Genomic DNA, 17221 nt, shown 5'->3' on the forward strand with positions numbered 1-17221 from the left:
AAGAAGATGATTATATATTTAATTATATGCTTCTTTGTCTAAATACTGGCCAGCTCATATTTTCTCATGTACAACTTAAATAAAAGAATCTATTAATAAAACTTCGATTTCATTGTCTGCTTGATTCTCAAACTCTTTATTTATAAACGCGGTTTATATTAAAACTGGTTATTCTTCCACTTGTAAATTCCCAAATTACTATTTAAACTGAAAAAGCTATGTGTAAATAAACATGTTATTATTACAATAGAACTTTTTCAGCATGAAAAGTAATATGGTTAAGCTTAAACATGGAAAAGAAAAGGACAAGATATTCTAATAAAAAATTTAATAAATTTATAACTTAAAATATTGCAGCATTAAGAATTGATTATATAATGTTAAATTGAATTTTTTTAATCTTAATGCTACAATATTTTAAGTTATAAATTTATTATATCTTTTACTAGAATATCTCGTCCTTTTCTTTTCCAGTTTGAACAAATATTGCTTTACTTTTTCATGTTTAAGCTTAACCATATTACTTTTCATGCTCGCATTTTTCTATTGTAATCCATGATTTTTCCAGGCTTCCAGTAAATTCACTTGTTCTTCGTTTAATTTCAATCTTATTTTTTTGCCCTCATAAACATAACATACACATACGTAATAACAATGTACGGCACTCGTTTGCCTTTATTCTCTCTGTTTCACTTGTCATTTCCATTTTCGCGAGAGCGGTGAATTAGCAGCAGCACTAGTCGGTTGGTTGGTTGTTTTTGTTTTACGGCATATCAACCCTTTTCGGGTTATTTAATGCCGAATCCAAAGATTTTGAAGAAAAATTTTTTTTAATATAATATATTTGTTGTTTTCAAGTCGGTTTCTATTTAACCCATAGTTGGGACCCTAACAGGTACTACCACTCCGGGTCAGAGTGGACCTGGGAGCAATGGTAATTAAAGGGTTGCTCCACACTCCCCAAAGCCCACAAGCTGGGGCCTCACCACTGGATATAGTTTAAGGTCATATCCAGGACCCCCATTGAGGGACTTTTACCCTCTGCAGGGGGGGGGGCAGTCGGCGTATTCTAATGCTCCACCGACAGGGCCGCACTAGTCGGAAACCAGTCAGAAAAAACGTCGCTCGCCTCCTTACGTTTTTTTTACGATTTTGAACACCAGTAAATTCATTATAACTTTTGTTTTACTGAACGAAATATAGTTGAGAAAGTGATCTATAAACTGTAATAATTGTTTGAAATTTGGTCGGAAAAAGAGTGAGCGGTGAAGCTTTAAAGGAGTTCTAAGTAACCAAAACTGCCACTTAACCATACATTCAAACACTATCGTGTTTGAATGATAGGCCATCAGCTTATTGCGCATGACAAATACTCCCTTATTAAGCGATTGTCAATTTCCTCTTATTGTATTATTCATTATACACCACGAGTCTATTAAAAGGGCGCTTATTTTATATAAGCACTTAATTTGGATTTACGGGCGCTCTAATTTGTACATCATACGACCGTTTGTAAACCTATGCGCCACTTTCTCTATTAAGTGTATAGATACTCGTTGGTGTTGTTTTGAATTTTAGCTAAAAGTGTAAAGCTAATTTTTGTTTTGTGAATAAAACTTGTGTCGGTGTACCGTGCCCTGATTAACTTAATAACAGTTTTACAATATCTCATAGATATTTTTGCAAACGTTTATATATATATATATATATATATATATATATATATATATATATATATATATATATATATATATATATAATGGGCATGCGCGAATAGTGGCCTTGTAGAGGTACAGGATACTTTCAGGTGTGAGTAGTCTTCTAGCTCGATAGGGGGAACCCACCTTCTTTGCAGAAGTCTTTGCAATATCCTCTATGTATTTGTTCCAGTTCATATTGCCCGCAAATGTAAGGCCGAGGAGTTTGAAGGTAGAATTCTAAGGTAGGGTGTTATTTGTCATGGATATCGGTGTTTGGAGAAAAGCGTTTTGTAATTGTTAAAGGAGAGCAGTTTAATCTTACTAGTATTAAATGTTACCATCCATTTGCAGTCTCATTCCACTATGGTCTGGAGGTCATTTTCTAACGATTCTACCATTGTCTTAAATTTATGTACATCTGTTCTTTTCGCATGTATATGATGTATGTCTGTTATGTATTTCTTAAAGATAGCACTTTACACGGAGTAGACACTCATATTGCTGCTCATTTTCAAAATGTTACGCTTTTATTGCTAACATGATTTTATCATTGGAATCCTTTGAGATTAGTAATTTGTATATTTATTTATTTATTTTCGGACTGTTATCCTCATCTCTATAGTTGCTGTTTCGGGCCACGTGGTGCAGTGGATGGATGGCTTTAATTTTTATGCTTCCGGGTGAGTATTGTCTGAAAATAGCGGTTCTAGTCCTATCGGCCAGAGGGTTAGTTGGCCAAAACGTGGTCAGACGACAACTATGGAAGGCAGTAATTACTGTGGACGCAGTAAGAGACGCAGCATTTCTATTCCGTCGTGGTTAACCACCTGAAGAAGGCCAGAGGAATAATTGGCCAAAACGTCGTGAAACAACAACTATGAAGATGAGGATAATTGTCCGCAAATAAATAAATAAATTTGCGTGCAGCCTAACATTTTGAAAATGAACAACAATATGAATACCTGCGCCTTTAAGAAATAGTTATAGCTCTAGTATTGCACAATTGAGCTATCTAAACGATAACTTTGTGTTATTTATATGTACCTACTATCCTAAGAAGTAAAAATTGCACGGCTGATATATATATGTGTGTGTGTGTGTGTGTGTGTGTGTGTGTGTGTGTGTGTGTGTGTGTGTGTGTGTGTGTGTGTGTTATAAACTTATGAGAAAAAGTGTATAATTTGTTCAAAATCAGTTAGATCAATCTTTCCCTGGCGATGAATCCTGAAAGATTGGAAAGTACTCGTACTTACGAAAATATGGTGATTACATCAGCCAGTTCTTGCTTGAAGTGCAGACTGTTATTCGAAAGTTAGAAAGGATCGGAAATCGAATTAATAGACAAAAAAAATAGCTAGTCATTGGAAATAATTCATTTTCCATTAATCTTGGAGGTACCTTCTATAAGCTTCCAGACTTTTTTATTGATAGTACACGCGTGAAACTCTAGTCTCTTTGAAGTAATCTCCTCCGGTTGCAATGCACTTGTTGTACCGTTCCACAACTTCTGTCAGACCCGATGGAAGTCCTCTTGTGTAAACGTATCAATGACCCTCGTCCCAGTCTCTTTCGTCACCTCAATTGTCTCATAACAAAATCCCCTAAGCTTAGGGAATAACCAAAAGTCACAGGGAATAAGGTCTGGACTATAGGGAGGGTAAGTAATTGTCTTGATGCCCATCTTGGTCAAATAGTCTGTGACAAAGATGGAGTTTTGGACTGGTGCATTCGTGCAGATCTTCCACATCTTCAATTCATTCTGCATAATTGTGTGTACAGTTCCCACACTGACATCAAACTGTGCACTTATTGTCTCTATAGACCTACGATGGTCCTTATCCATGAAATTCTTTATTTGGCCAATCAACTCTTGTGTTCTGACTTCCTTACTCCTCTCATACCTCTCATCATTTCTGACAGACTCCCTACCTTACTTGAATCTCTTATGCCACTCCAAAACTGATGCTCGATTCATGCAAGAGGGTCTAAAAGTAATCTGAAGCATTCTGCACGTTTCTGTGTCATTTTTTCAAAGTTTTAAACATAATTTTATTGCATATCGTTCTTCTAAAATGTCATCACGTCCACATTGCATTTTGGAATTTAATCAGCTTTGACAATCAGACTTTAGTAGGTTGTATTTCAATTCCTGCTGTAGCTGTTCATTGGAACCTGAAATCATACAAATTTCTCAGTCATCTCATAAGATGTATAACAATGACATACTGAATTTTCAAGAGTCTACAGTAATTTTAAATGCCGTACGAAAATGTCTGGGTACTTATTTAAGAAACATTGTATGATATAAATAGCAGTTGTTTGTGTGTATGGTTGTTTATACGTCCAGATAAAACTGAAAAACTACAAAACAAACATCATAAAGTTAGTATAATTTTGATAAATGTTGCCTGAAATGAATAATATCAATAATTTAGTAATTTTAGTAAATAATTTAATAATTTTAGTAAATAATTTAATAATTTTAGTAAATAATTTAATAATTTTAGTAAATAATTTAATAATTTTAGTAAATAATTTAATAATTTTAGTAAATAATTTAGTAATTTTAGTAAATAATTTAATAATTTTCAAATTCTTTATGTGAACTAGACTTCATTGGAAAGTTATAACAGATTTGTACCCTGCGATGCAAAAAATCAGTTACGTTAGCTAGTTTAGTTCTGCAGTTTGAATACTTGAGCCGGATAGATACAAAGAGAAAACTTAAAACAATATGAAAGGTTAAAGTTAAATAATTGGGACAAATACTGAAAAAATATTTACGATAACGAAAATTGGTTACAATAGCAAAAATGTGACATTTTGCAATAAATAATAACAGCGGTCGGGGCGAGGTCGGAGTTGAAGAAAAGCGATGTTTTTTTTATATGTGAACGAAAATTGGCGAGTTAAGTCAGTCAGTTATGCAGAATGTAACGAGTTGAGCGGAATGTGACGAGTTGAGCGGAATGTGACGTTGAACCAGGTACGCTGCTAGATAATTCGGGAAAGGGTTATGGGAATTGAATCAGAAAGATCCAATGTAGTCCCAAAATAATTTATCCGGCAGTGCATCTCAACTTAATATTTACCTAAAAATACAGACATTTAGAATTGGAATAAAGAAGTTTCCGTGGTGTTATTGATTGCACAGAATATAAGGATCAAATTGCAGCGTTCAAACCAAGTACTAATCACCGGCGTACAAAAGAAACCACAAATTGTAGAGGGCGAGACGTCACTTCATATGTGCGCAAAGCAGACCACATGTTATTGAACTGTTGTTTATATTAATTATATTTACATCGTTATATTAGACTGTTGTTCATATTAATGATATTTACGACATTTTATTGAACTGTTGTTCATATAAATTGTATTTACGTCGTTTTATTAAACTGTTGTTAATTGTAATTATATGCACGTCGTTTTATTGAACTGCCGTTTATATTAATTATCTTAACGTGCTTTTATTGAACTGGTGTTCATATTAATTATATTTACGTCGTTTTATTGAACTGTTGATCATATTAATTATATTTACGTCGTTTTATTAAACTGTTGTTCATATTAAATATATTTACGTCGGTTTATTGAACAGTTGTTCATATTAATTATATTTACGTCGTTATATTAAACTGTTGTTCATATTAATTATATTTACGTCGGTTTATTAAACTGTTGTTTATATTTATTATATTTACGTCGTTTTATTAAACTGTTGTTTATAATAATTATATTTACGTCGGTTTATTAAACTGTTGTTCATAATAATTATATTTACGTCGTTTTATTAAACTGTTGTTTATATTAATTATATTTACGGCGGTTTATTAAACAGTTGTTCATATTAATTATATTTACGTCGTTTTATTAAACCGTTGCTCATTATAATTCTATTTACGTCGTTATATTAAACTGGTGTTCATATTAATTATATTTCCGTCGCTTTATTGAAATGTTCATATTAATGATACTTACGTCGTTTTATTGAACTGTTGTTCATATTAATTATATTTACGTCGGTTTATTGAACAGTTGTAAATATTAATTATATTTAAATCGTTTTATTTAACTGATGTTTATATTGATTATATTTACGTAGTTTTATTGAACTGATGTTCATATTAATTATGTTTACGTCGTTTTATTAAACTTTTGATCATTTTAATTATATTTACGTCGGTTTATTAAACTGTTTTTCATATTAATTATATTTACGTCGGTTTATTAAACAGTTGTTTATATTAATTGTATTTACGTCGTTTTATTGAACTGTTGTAATATTAATTATAATTAGGTAGTTTTATTGAACTATTGATCATATTAATTATATTTACGTCGGTTTATTAAACAGTTGTTTATATTAATTATATTTACGTCGTTTTATTGAACTGTTGTAATATTAATTATAATTAGGTCGTTTTATTGAACTGTTGATCATATTAATTATATTTACGTCGGTTTATTAAACTGTTTTTCGAATTAATTATATTTACGTCGTTTTATTGAACTGTTGTTCATATTAATTATATGTTCGTCGTTTTATTAAACAGTTGTTCATATTAATTATATTTACGTCATTTTATTGAACTGTTGTTTATATTAATTATGTTTACATCATTTTATTGAACTGTTGTTAATATTGATTATAATTACGTCTTTTTAAGAAACTGTTGTGCATATTAATTATATTATATTTACGTCGTTTTATTGAACTGCTGTTCATATTAATTATATTTACGTCGTTTTATTGAACTGTTGTTCATATCAATTATATTTACTTAGGTTTATTGAACTGTTGTTCATATTAATTATATTTACGTCGTTTTATCGAACTGTTGTTCATATTAATTATATTTAGGTCGTTTTATTGAACTGTTGATCATATTAATTATATTTACGTCGTTGTATTGAACTGGTGTTCATAATAATTATATTTACGACATTTTATTGAACTGTTTATCATATAAATTGTATTTACGTTGTTTTATTTAACTGTTGTTAATCGTAATTATATGCACGTCGTTTTATTGAACTGCCGTTTATATTAATTATCTTAACGTGTTTTTTAATTGAACTGGTGTTCATATTAATTATATTTACGTCGTTTTATTGAACTGTTGTTCGTGTTAATTATATTTATGTCGTTTTATTGAACCGTTGTTCATATTAATTATATTTATGTCGTTTTATTAAACAGTTGTTCATAATAATTATATTTCCGTCGCTTTATTGAAATGTTCATATTAATGATACATACGTCGTTTTATTGAACTGTTGTTCATATTAATTATATTTACGTCGGTTTATTGAACAGTTGTAAATATTAATTATATTTACGTCGTTTTATTGAACTGTTGTTCATATTAATTATATTTACGTCGTTTTATTGAACAGTTGTTCATATTAATTATATTTACGTCGTTTTATTAAACAGTTGTAAATATTAATTATATTTACGTCGTTTTATTGAACAGTTGTAAATATTAATTATATTTACGTCGTTTTATTGAACTGTTGTTCATATTAATTATATTTACGACGTTTTGTTTTTAACTTGTGTTTATGTTAATTATATTTACGTCGTTTTATTGAACTGTTGTTCATATATATTCTATTTACGGTGTTGTATTGAACTGATGTTCATATTAATTATATTTACGTCGTTTTATTGAACTTTTACGGATGCGTACAATACTCACACACACTCGCACACCTCCAAGCTCACATTGAGATTATACCTAAAGACACGCAGTGATCTATACGTTGCTGTTCTCGTTACCCCGTTGTCCGGCTCTCAATACACGGTATCAGACTCAGCTCGCTCTCAATCGAAGGGGTAAGAGCAAGAATCTCGCATGCTTGATGGACGTAACTTCCTAATCATCACGATTCTTCTTCATTTGTCTTCCCTTTTTTCTCTTCTCCTAAGTCACGGCTTTAAATACTAGTTCGGGACGTGAGTCTTCATTTAATGGCGAAGCTAAACTACGTTATGTGTATTTACACTCCCAAGGGCTCTTACGACAAAACGCGATGGTTTTGTACATAAACTAGTAGGCCATCTTGCATTGCCAGGTCGTAAAATACACTTAATTATGATATTTTGATTAATGCAGATTTTGTATTTATTATTATATTATATTTCTTTAACATCCGCACTTTTTACCAATTTTTACCCGCTTAAACGTAAATATAAAATTTAGTACGGGTTCGAATAACCTATATATTAAGTTTCATGTCTGTAAATTAAGAACTGACACAGGAGTTTAGTAAGCAAACTTTTTAAACAAATATATATACACATACATAAATATATATATATATATATATATATAGAAAGAGATTTGTGTTTACAATAACCTGTTTACGCAAATGTTACGCAAGTATAAATCATGTAGAATATCTGCATGAATATAATTATGCTTAATAGTTAACTAAAGATGATCATCCTATAAAAGAAAACGAAAAAAACTAATAGGGAATTAATTAAAATGAATGTTTAAAAGAATATGCAAATTAGCTAGATCTTTTGCAGATTAATGCAATTCCAGGACCAATATATAATTAGGTTATATTTTCTTTTTAAATAAATACAGCAAAGAGGTTTAATATGAATATCAATAAACAAAAAAATATTGGAGTATAGATTTAAAGACTGTATGTAATCCAATATGGCGACACAGGAAATAATATACATGGTTATAATCAGGAGGGAGCACATAAAGAGGTTGGAAGCAAGACAACAGCGCCACCTAAGAAAAATTATGAAAATTAAATGAAACGATCTTATACAAAATGTTGAAAATGGATACAGAAGGATTGGCAGGCAGAAACTCCGCTACAAGGATGTGATAAAGCGCCACCGTAAATGGCAAAGTTCTCTCTGATTCTCTCTCCTCTGATCTTAAGCGCACGGTACAGTAGGGGAAAATGTGGCTGGTTACTTTTAATGCATCTAAAACCAAGCTCCTATCTTTACATCATCAACGCTCTGATCCCCATCTGACATAAATTGAAATGGATGGCTCTCGCTAGGGGAATCTTCGTGTTTTGATAAGCATCTGGGATTGACCTTTACTCCTGATCTGAAATGGAACACGTACATCAAGTCTGTTGCCAAGGTCGCTGGGAAAATGGTGGGATCCTTCTACCGCTCCAGAAGATATTTGACTACTGATGCAATCCTCTATCTATATAAAAGCCAAGTACTCCAAAGATGGAGTACTGCTACCACATCTGCTAAAAACAGTCTATCTTGCCTTATCAGAGAACAAAATAGACTTCGTGGCTTAGTGGGGATTCCATACTTTCTTCCCTGCAACCTCTCTCCCACAAAAGAAACGGTGCGAGCCTTTCTTTGTTTTATCACTACTTCCATGAGAAGTGCTCGTCTGAACTCCAATTCCTGGTCCCCCACTCGCCAATCTTTCACAATAAACACCCGTTTAGCTGAAACTACTGTCAAACATTTTCCCCACTCTTTAACTGTGCTAAAACCAAAACGTAGATTCCATGAACAAAACTTCTTCCTTAGAAGTGCACGCCAATGGAACTCTCTTCCGTCTTCCTGTTTCCCATCTGACTACAACTTGGATGTCTTCAAGTCCAACATAAACAAATTCCTGATGAACTGCTCCCTTAAGTAAGACACTTTATCAAATCTCCAATACTAACGATTACTATGATACTATCCCATTGGTTACTGTACACGCAATAACCCTTATCCTTGAGTGGCTTCCGCGCCTTGATAAGTAGTTACTTCCATGTAAAAAAAAATCTAAAGGCAATGAATATGAGTACGAAAAATTGGGAAGAACTAGTAGCAGACCGAAGTTACTGGCGTAGTAACCTTGACAAAGGAAAGGCAGAAATAGAGGCAAAAATAAAAACCAAGTCCGAACAATAGGTACGGGAAAAATGAATGCCGATGCTCAAAATGTATAAACATTTTGATCCCTTCCCTTTTACTTTAAAATCCATTAAAAAAATTAGGAAATTAACCAATTTTAATGAAATTTTCAGTATTTATTAAATAATGATCGCGGAATATAATGAATTATTTTTTTTATAATCCGAGTGAAAATTTATTTTTTTTTTAAACAAAAAACACCTTTACTAAAGTTATGGTTTTCTGTAGTAAAAAAAAAAAAAATGCAAGAATTTATTTCGGCGTTTTTTATGAAAATAAAGCATCGTAAATTATAACAATTAAAAAAAAATTATTTTTTATCGGAACATAAAGGAAAAAAGCACCTAAAGTTCGTATTAACGAAATCGATATAACTCGAAGAAAAATTAATTTCTCGAACTACCGATATTATCATTGAATTAAGCATCGGTTATTTAATATTTTCCCGCAAAAAATTTAATCGCAAAAAGTGGGGGGGGTTACGGTTACATTTTTAACGTAATCTTTATATGTAATATTCTAATATTTTTATTGCACGTATAAACGTATAATCATAAATGCAAGATAATTTTCATATAATGTCGGAAAATAAAGTTTTCAAAAATTAAACTGAAAAACAGGAACATACAAAAACACTTAAATTATAAAATGGAAAGAATTATACAAATGTTCCATGTCGGTAAGTACGGATGCCCCTTTTCGAAAAGAAAAGGAACACCGTCGGTTTTGCCCCCCCCCTCACCTCTTCCCTCTCCCCCACCTTTTCCCTTCACTTTTTAAGTGAAGAGAGGGGTCTGCAACTGCAAAAAAGTGCTCGATATGCCGGAACATTGTTAAATAATAATGAGATTATGTCCTTAATGTGTTTCCGTACTTCTTTGAATTTCGCCGCCATGTGGATTTCTTTTTACACAAAACTAATCTTGTTGCTACCATGGCCATATCTTTTGGATAATTATTCCCCTTTTTAGCAAAAGTTAAGTACATTTATCGTATTAATTCATTATCTTAAGACTTTAACTTAATACTTCACTTGGAAATAATTCCAGAAAACTTGCCAGAAAAATGTAAACACGATTTTTGCCATGATGAATTTTTACGTGAAATGTAGGGTTTTTCAGATTTGAGATAAAATTATTCCATGTATTTTTTATTTCACACATTTTTTTTCTTTGATAAATTAAATTTAAACTATAATCTTTTAAACATAATCAAAAAGTAACTGAAACTTTTTAAATATTATGATTAGCCGGCGTTTAAAACCAGGTTCCCTACCTAAGCAGACATTAGAATTGCCCGTGCCTACCGAACAAAAACGTTACCAAAGGCGCAACCCTGATAACTATCCGTGCACTACTTGCGGGGAAAGCTTTCCATTCTCAGCGTGAAATGCTACAACACCGAAGGATAAAAGCACCAAGACCCTAAGTAGTCATCTTCATCTATAAAGGACTACACGATGATGATGATGATGATGATGATGATGATGATGATGATGATGATGATGATGACGACGACGCCGACGACGACGACGACGACGATGATGATGATGATGATGATGATGATGATGATGATGATGATGATGATGCACGCGTCTGTAACATATGAGCGATTTTTAAAGAGCCGATGCACCAGTAACAGATGCGTATTTAGTTTTATCTACTAATTTAGAAAGAAGATATAGGCTTATTCCTCGATAAAAATTATATTAAGCAGTTATTCGTGTGTATGTGTTGCTAGAGAGGAATGGGCTGGAAAGGAAAAATAGAAAGTTGGAGTGAAGATGGAGAAAGAAAGAAAGATAGAGAGACAGATTAAGAGAGGGGTAGATGAATCAAGGTTTTAATAGGAATGTCTGAAACTTTCTCGCCGAGCAATGCTGGGTAGCCCAGCTAGTATTGAATAGAGGTCCATATAAATATACAGCTTATAAATGTTACTTACTTTTGTAATGCATTTTTTTAAGTTTTAGAAAAAAAATTTCTTTGCTTTTTTTTATTATCATTCACTATCGACATCTTAATATTGTTGGTATGTCTCGATTACACCAAAGTATATGATGTCATTTTCGATTAAACAGGCCAGTTTAACGATGGTCGTGTATCTCAGATTGAAAAAAAAGTACTTATTACATTTTTTCTAGGCAAAAATTGTAATCATGACTAGGGCTATGGCAACGGCATATTCTTTTCATTGTTTTGACTCTCGAGGGTGTATCCGTTGATATCTTATATGCTTTTATATAGAGAGATGTGGTTCTCGGTTGATTAACTGTGTCTAACTGTGTCGGATATATACTGGAGAGTCAAAACAATGAACAGAATATGCAGTTGTCATAGCCCTGATTATCACTATATTTTAAAGTGTGTGTACATGTATATCGCTATATTTATATATATGTGTGTGTGTGTGTGTGTGTGTGTGTGTGTGTGTGTGTGTGTGTGTGTGTGTGTGTGTGTGCCCTAATCATGACTATATTTTAAAATATTTTCGACAAAGAAAGTATCTTCACACCGATAAAACTGTGGTAATATCGCTATTTATTTATTGGGTTGGTGCAAAAGAAAATTGCCGATTTAAAACCCTGTTTTTTATCTTTATTTATATCTGTCTGTCAACGAGCTTATAAATGCCTCGTTTATAAAATTCTTTATGTTCTTACATGAATTATAAATCTCAGTTATGTTCAATTTGCTCTGGTGATGTTAACCTAAGGCTAACTAGATGATTTGGAAAGCTTCGTGATAAGTGAATCCGAGGGAGCTAGGTCAGGGGAATATGTAGGATGGGGCAAATTGAAAAATTCTTATTTTCCTTGAAACGTGTGAGTGCCTAAATTGTCTTTATCTATATATGGTTCGTAACGAACAACGCCGAGTTACACAAAAAAGCCCGAAATAAGGGTTTTGGGGCGGTTTCGTGCAATTGTCGAAACTGTTACCTACCCATGTCAACGGAATTTAGCACTGTCTGCATACAGTCGCTGTAACATCTTTCGACATACGGACAGAATTTGTGGCGCAATGGATAACGCGTCTGACTACGGACCTGAAGATTCCAGGTTCGAATCCTGGCAAGTTCGTAATAATTTTAACCATAATTTATTCCAACGTTTACTCATTATCCTTACCCTTAGTTACAGTATTTTTTTTTCAGTGATTTTGTTTTGTGCATATGGGAATTTCCCATACTTCGAGTTCACAGGGCAAGTGTTGATGGTAAGACGAATTTGAGTGTACTTGATATTGAGTGTACTCGATTTTCTGTTTGACTCGGCCTTGTGTGTGCCGGCGTGGCGCAGCCACTAGTAATAAATAAAAGCTATAAATGAATCATGGTGATATGTTTAGCTAATACACATGAAATAAATTACAATGGTTTAAAATGTCCCTTCTACAAAGCGGAAAAACTTTGGTACCGACCTGAGATATCTAGCGTTGTTCATAGAGTAATAAGGGACAATTTTGCTTCTATGTATTTGGTCTTAAGCGGAAACAATGCTGATCACCGGGATTATCAGGCTGTGGTCTAAAATGCTACCAAAGGCAAAATAAGTTGCTCTTTTGTAATTTAGAACTTAAAAAATTAGTACAAAAGTGTTTGTGTGCAATCTGCAGAGTTCTGTGTAGACAAAAAGAATGAAGAAAAAAGGAAAAAAAATGGCCGCCTTTTCTCTTTATATGCTAGCGATATTGTCACCTAACATGCAAATGAGATGCTTCCGGTTGGGTATAAAAATTCTGATTTTTAGAGACAGGGTTGATGGCACCAGCAGTGGGACGTTGGATGGCCATGGAGGAGGATGAATCTCTAACAGATCAACGGTTCTATTGTATTAAGAGTTTGTATTTATTTGCTTCCCCACTGAGAAAATTAGGCATGAGGCCGTTTTTTTAATGTTGAGAGATTGGGGAAATAGGGACCAGCTCCCCGGGGAGTAGGGGAGGTGGATAGTGACAATTGGTATGAAGGGTTTCCCTTACATTGACCAATAACTGATTGCTACAAGAGCAATGGTCTTATATGTGGGGTTGCCCCCCCCCCGCCCCACATATGGTCTTTGATTGCAGTATCTGCCGGAAGAGATATTACACTTTGAACTTTGATCTTAGCCCGAAGGCCAAGCAATACCTTATGGTATTGAGAGTTATTTTACGGTATAAAGAGTTACGTTATCTGACTGCAGCTATGCGGATGATCTAAGGATAACAGATAGGTGGAAAAAGGCGAGTCAGATGCCACTGCGTTGGGGAAGGTAATGACAACCGACCACATGTATTCTGCCAAGTTCAAAATTATGTGATGTCTTCAGAGGAGTCGGACCAACAATGGACCGAAGCCCGTGGAGAACATTAACCATGATTTCATCTACGGCATAAACATGCCACAATACATAAAGAAGAGTTGATTTTGGATGCCAGAGTATCAAGTGTTGTCAGTAGTGCGTCGTGTTCTAGAGTTGAGTATTTGATAACAGAACGTTGAGATTTGGAGTCGTGAGTTTTTGGCAGCAGTGTGTCGAATTTAACATTGTAATATCTTTTATCTTTAGGAAAATGTTTTCGATGTCTTTTTTCAAATTCTGAGAGATTTGAAAGAAAGAATCAGAAAGATAACTTATGATTACTTGAAGACACATGGATAACTTCCGGGAACGATTTTATCAACTTCCGGGAATGACTCCATTAATGACCATCATTTTGTCCGATATCATTTTTAAGCGCATAAAACAAAATTATTTTTATGAAAGTTATATAGTAATATAATTTTTTAATAGAAATATATTTTTTTCATAGAAATATATTCTTTTGATAGAAATATATTTTTATAGAAATATATTTTTTATAGAAATATAATATTTGTATTATTAATACTGAATTTAATAATAGAACACTACGACCTCCTTATCAAACAGTTTTCTAATGACCCTTTCAGTTTATTATTTCCATAATTGAATTTGTATGTTGACAACAGTTTAAGCTACAAACTAATCGACCGTAAAGAACATTAGGAAGTCGTTGTTGCAACGACTTCCTAATGTTCTTAATCTAAAAGAAGGAATTTATTATTATTATTATTATTATTATTATTATTATTATTATTGTTATTGTTATTATTATTATTATTGTTATTGTTATTATTATTATTATTATTGTTATTATTATTATTATTATTATTATTGTTATTGTTATTATTATTATTATTATTATTGTTATTGTTATTATTATTATTATTATTGTTATTGTTATTATTATTATTATTATTATTATTATTATTATTATTGTTATTATTATTATTATTATTGTTATTGTTATTGTTATTATTATTATTGTTATTATTATTATTATTATTATTATTATTATTATTGTTATTATTATTATTATTATTATTATTATTCACTCACTAAGAATAGTCACAAAAGCCATCATCAAAGATTGCTCTTTGAGAACAACTTGTGGTGTTCCCTGGAGTCTGAGTGACAACAATCTCCCCAGATGTACAGCATCCTCCTCCTCTTTCGATAACGTTTGCAAAAGAATGTGCGTTATCGCAACAGCCGCTCCATTAATTTCTCGTTGGCGGCGGCTATTGGCCTTCAGTGGGATTTGGGTGGCAATAAGCTTCCCCAAGGCCCCAGTCCCGTTTGTACTCAGCCAGCAGAGGTCTGGCTAGTGCTTTCCCTCTTCGGTCTTTCCATCATCCTTGACCCTCATTATCTGTTTTGTGTTCTTTTTAAGCGTGGTAGTTTTCTGCATTTACATAATAATAAATGAATGCAGCAAACTAGCACAAAAACAATAAAAAAAAAAACAGACATAACTGTTGTACATCATTTTTATTTTTTGGATTCCGTTGAGATGAGGATTCATACTTTATGTATTCATTCTTTTTGCGGACTGTTATCCTCATCTTCATAGTTGTATCCCCAGTAATTAAATCGTCTGGCCTGCTTGGGCAGGATTGAAACCGCTATCTTCCGACAATGCTTACCTGAGACTATAGAGACTGAACACCTATATCCATTGCGGTTTCAATCCTACCTGAGCAGGCTAGAGAATTAGCTGGGCAAAATGTGGTGAGACAACAATAATTATGGAAGGCAGTAATTACTGGGGATACGGTTATAAGGCACAGGACTCCTATCCCGTCGCAGCTAATCACCTGAAGAAGACTAGAGAATGAGTTGACCGAAATGCGATGCAACAACAAAAACTACGGAAAGCAGCAATTACTAAATCCAAACGTAGATTCCATGAGCAGAGTTTCTTTCTTAGAACTGCACGCCAGTGGAACTCTCTGCTGCTTACCTATTTTCCACCTGATTACAACTTGGACGTCTTCAAGTCCAACATAAACAAACTCCTGACAAACCGCTCCCTTAAGTAAGACACTCTATCAAACGCCCCAATACTAATGATTACTACAATACTATCTCATTGATTACTGTACACGCAATAACCCTTATCCCTGAGTGGCCTTAAGGCCTTGATAAGTGGTGACGCCGATGTAAAAAAACTACAGATACAGTTACAAGGCACGGTACTCTTATTTCGTCAAAGGCAAGGGGATGTGTTGGTGAAGCAACAACAACTATGAAGATGAGGATAACAGTCCGCAAAAATAATGAATACACAGACATTATTGAATGTGCAAAGCAGTACGCTGGGAACGACTGCATTTTTCAATATGTAGACAAATAGTACAGATACAAACTGGTGACAGTACTGAAAAAGGAAAACCACAAAATCCTTTGGGAGATTGAGTTGCAAACAGATAAACTCATCCAAGCAAGAACACAAAACTTCATAATAGTTAACAAAAATATCACAAACTACCAAATTGTAGAGTTTTTCTGGGGGGTGGGGTTAAGGGACATTACTTGCGACTTCAATATAAAGATCTCTGAGTTTGACAAGACACGTCTGAAAAGGTCGAGGTTACACCGGCAGGAAATCCTATATGAGAATAGTAGTCCAAAACTCCACCAATATGTGGCATAGCAGAAATTTGGAACGAAGATCTTTATGAATAAATGATTATTGCTTTCCATCAGTTTCATCAGGATGAATTTAATTTACTACTAATAAAATAATAATATTAATTTGTTCTAATAAGCGCATATAGCCCAAAAAGAATGCACGACTGCTCGGGGAAAATAGTACATTGGGAACTATGCAAACGACTTTATTTTAAACATGCATACAAATGGTATAGATGCAAACTGGAGACAATACTTGAAAATGAAAATAATAAAATTCTCTGGTACATGGAGATACAAAAAGACAAACTTATCCAAGCAAGGGTCCCGGTCGTAGTAATATTTAACAAGAAGGAAAGAAACTGCCAAATTGTAGATTTTTCTCTCTCAGCTGGCCAGCGGGTAAAGATCAAAGTGACAGAAAAAAAGCAAATGCTTTTCAAAGAACTGAAAGGAATATGAGACATGAAGAAAGTGAAGATAGTTCTAAAGATCGTAGGAATACTAGGAAAAAATAATTAAAAAAACTTGGAAAAAAACGCTAGGAGAAATTGGAATAAAGGGGAAGACATGACCTATGCAATGGACAGCTATGATTAAAACAGGTGAAATCTTACGAAAAATCCT

General features: G+C 33.1%; 1 protein-coding gene and 1 non-coding gene across 2 annotated transcripts in view; both read left to right on the forward strand.

The window, feature by feature from the left end:
* Positions 1-17221, forward strand: part of LOC145247498 (corticotropin-releasing factor receptor 2-like) — a 907054-nt gene that overhangs the window by 885180 nt on the left and 4653 nt on the right. The window lies entirely within an intron of this gene.
* Trnar-acg (transfer RNA arginine (anticodon ACG)) lies at positions 12625-12697 on the forward strand. Its single transcript has one exon. It is a non-coding gene; the product is annotated as a tRNA-Arg (tRNA).

This window comes from Euprymna scolopes, chromosome 25, assembly GCF_053919585.1.
Source record: "Euprymna scolopes isolate OS-2025 chromosome 25, ASM5391958v1, whole genome shotgun sequence".
Taxonomy (NCBI): Eukaryota; Metazoa; Mollusca; class Cephalopoda; order Sepiida; family Sepiolidae; genus Euprymna; species Euprymna scolopes.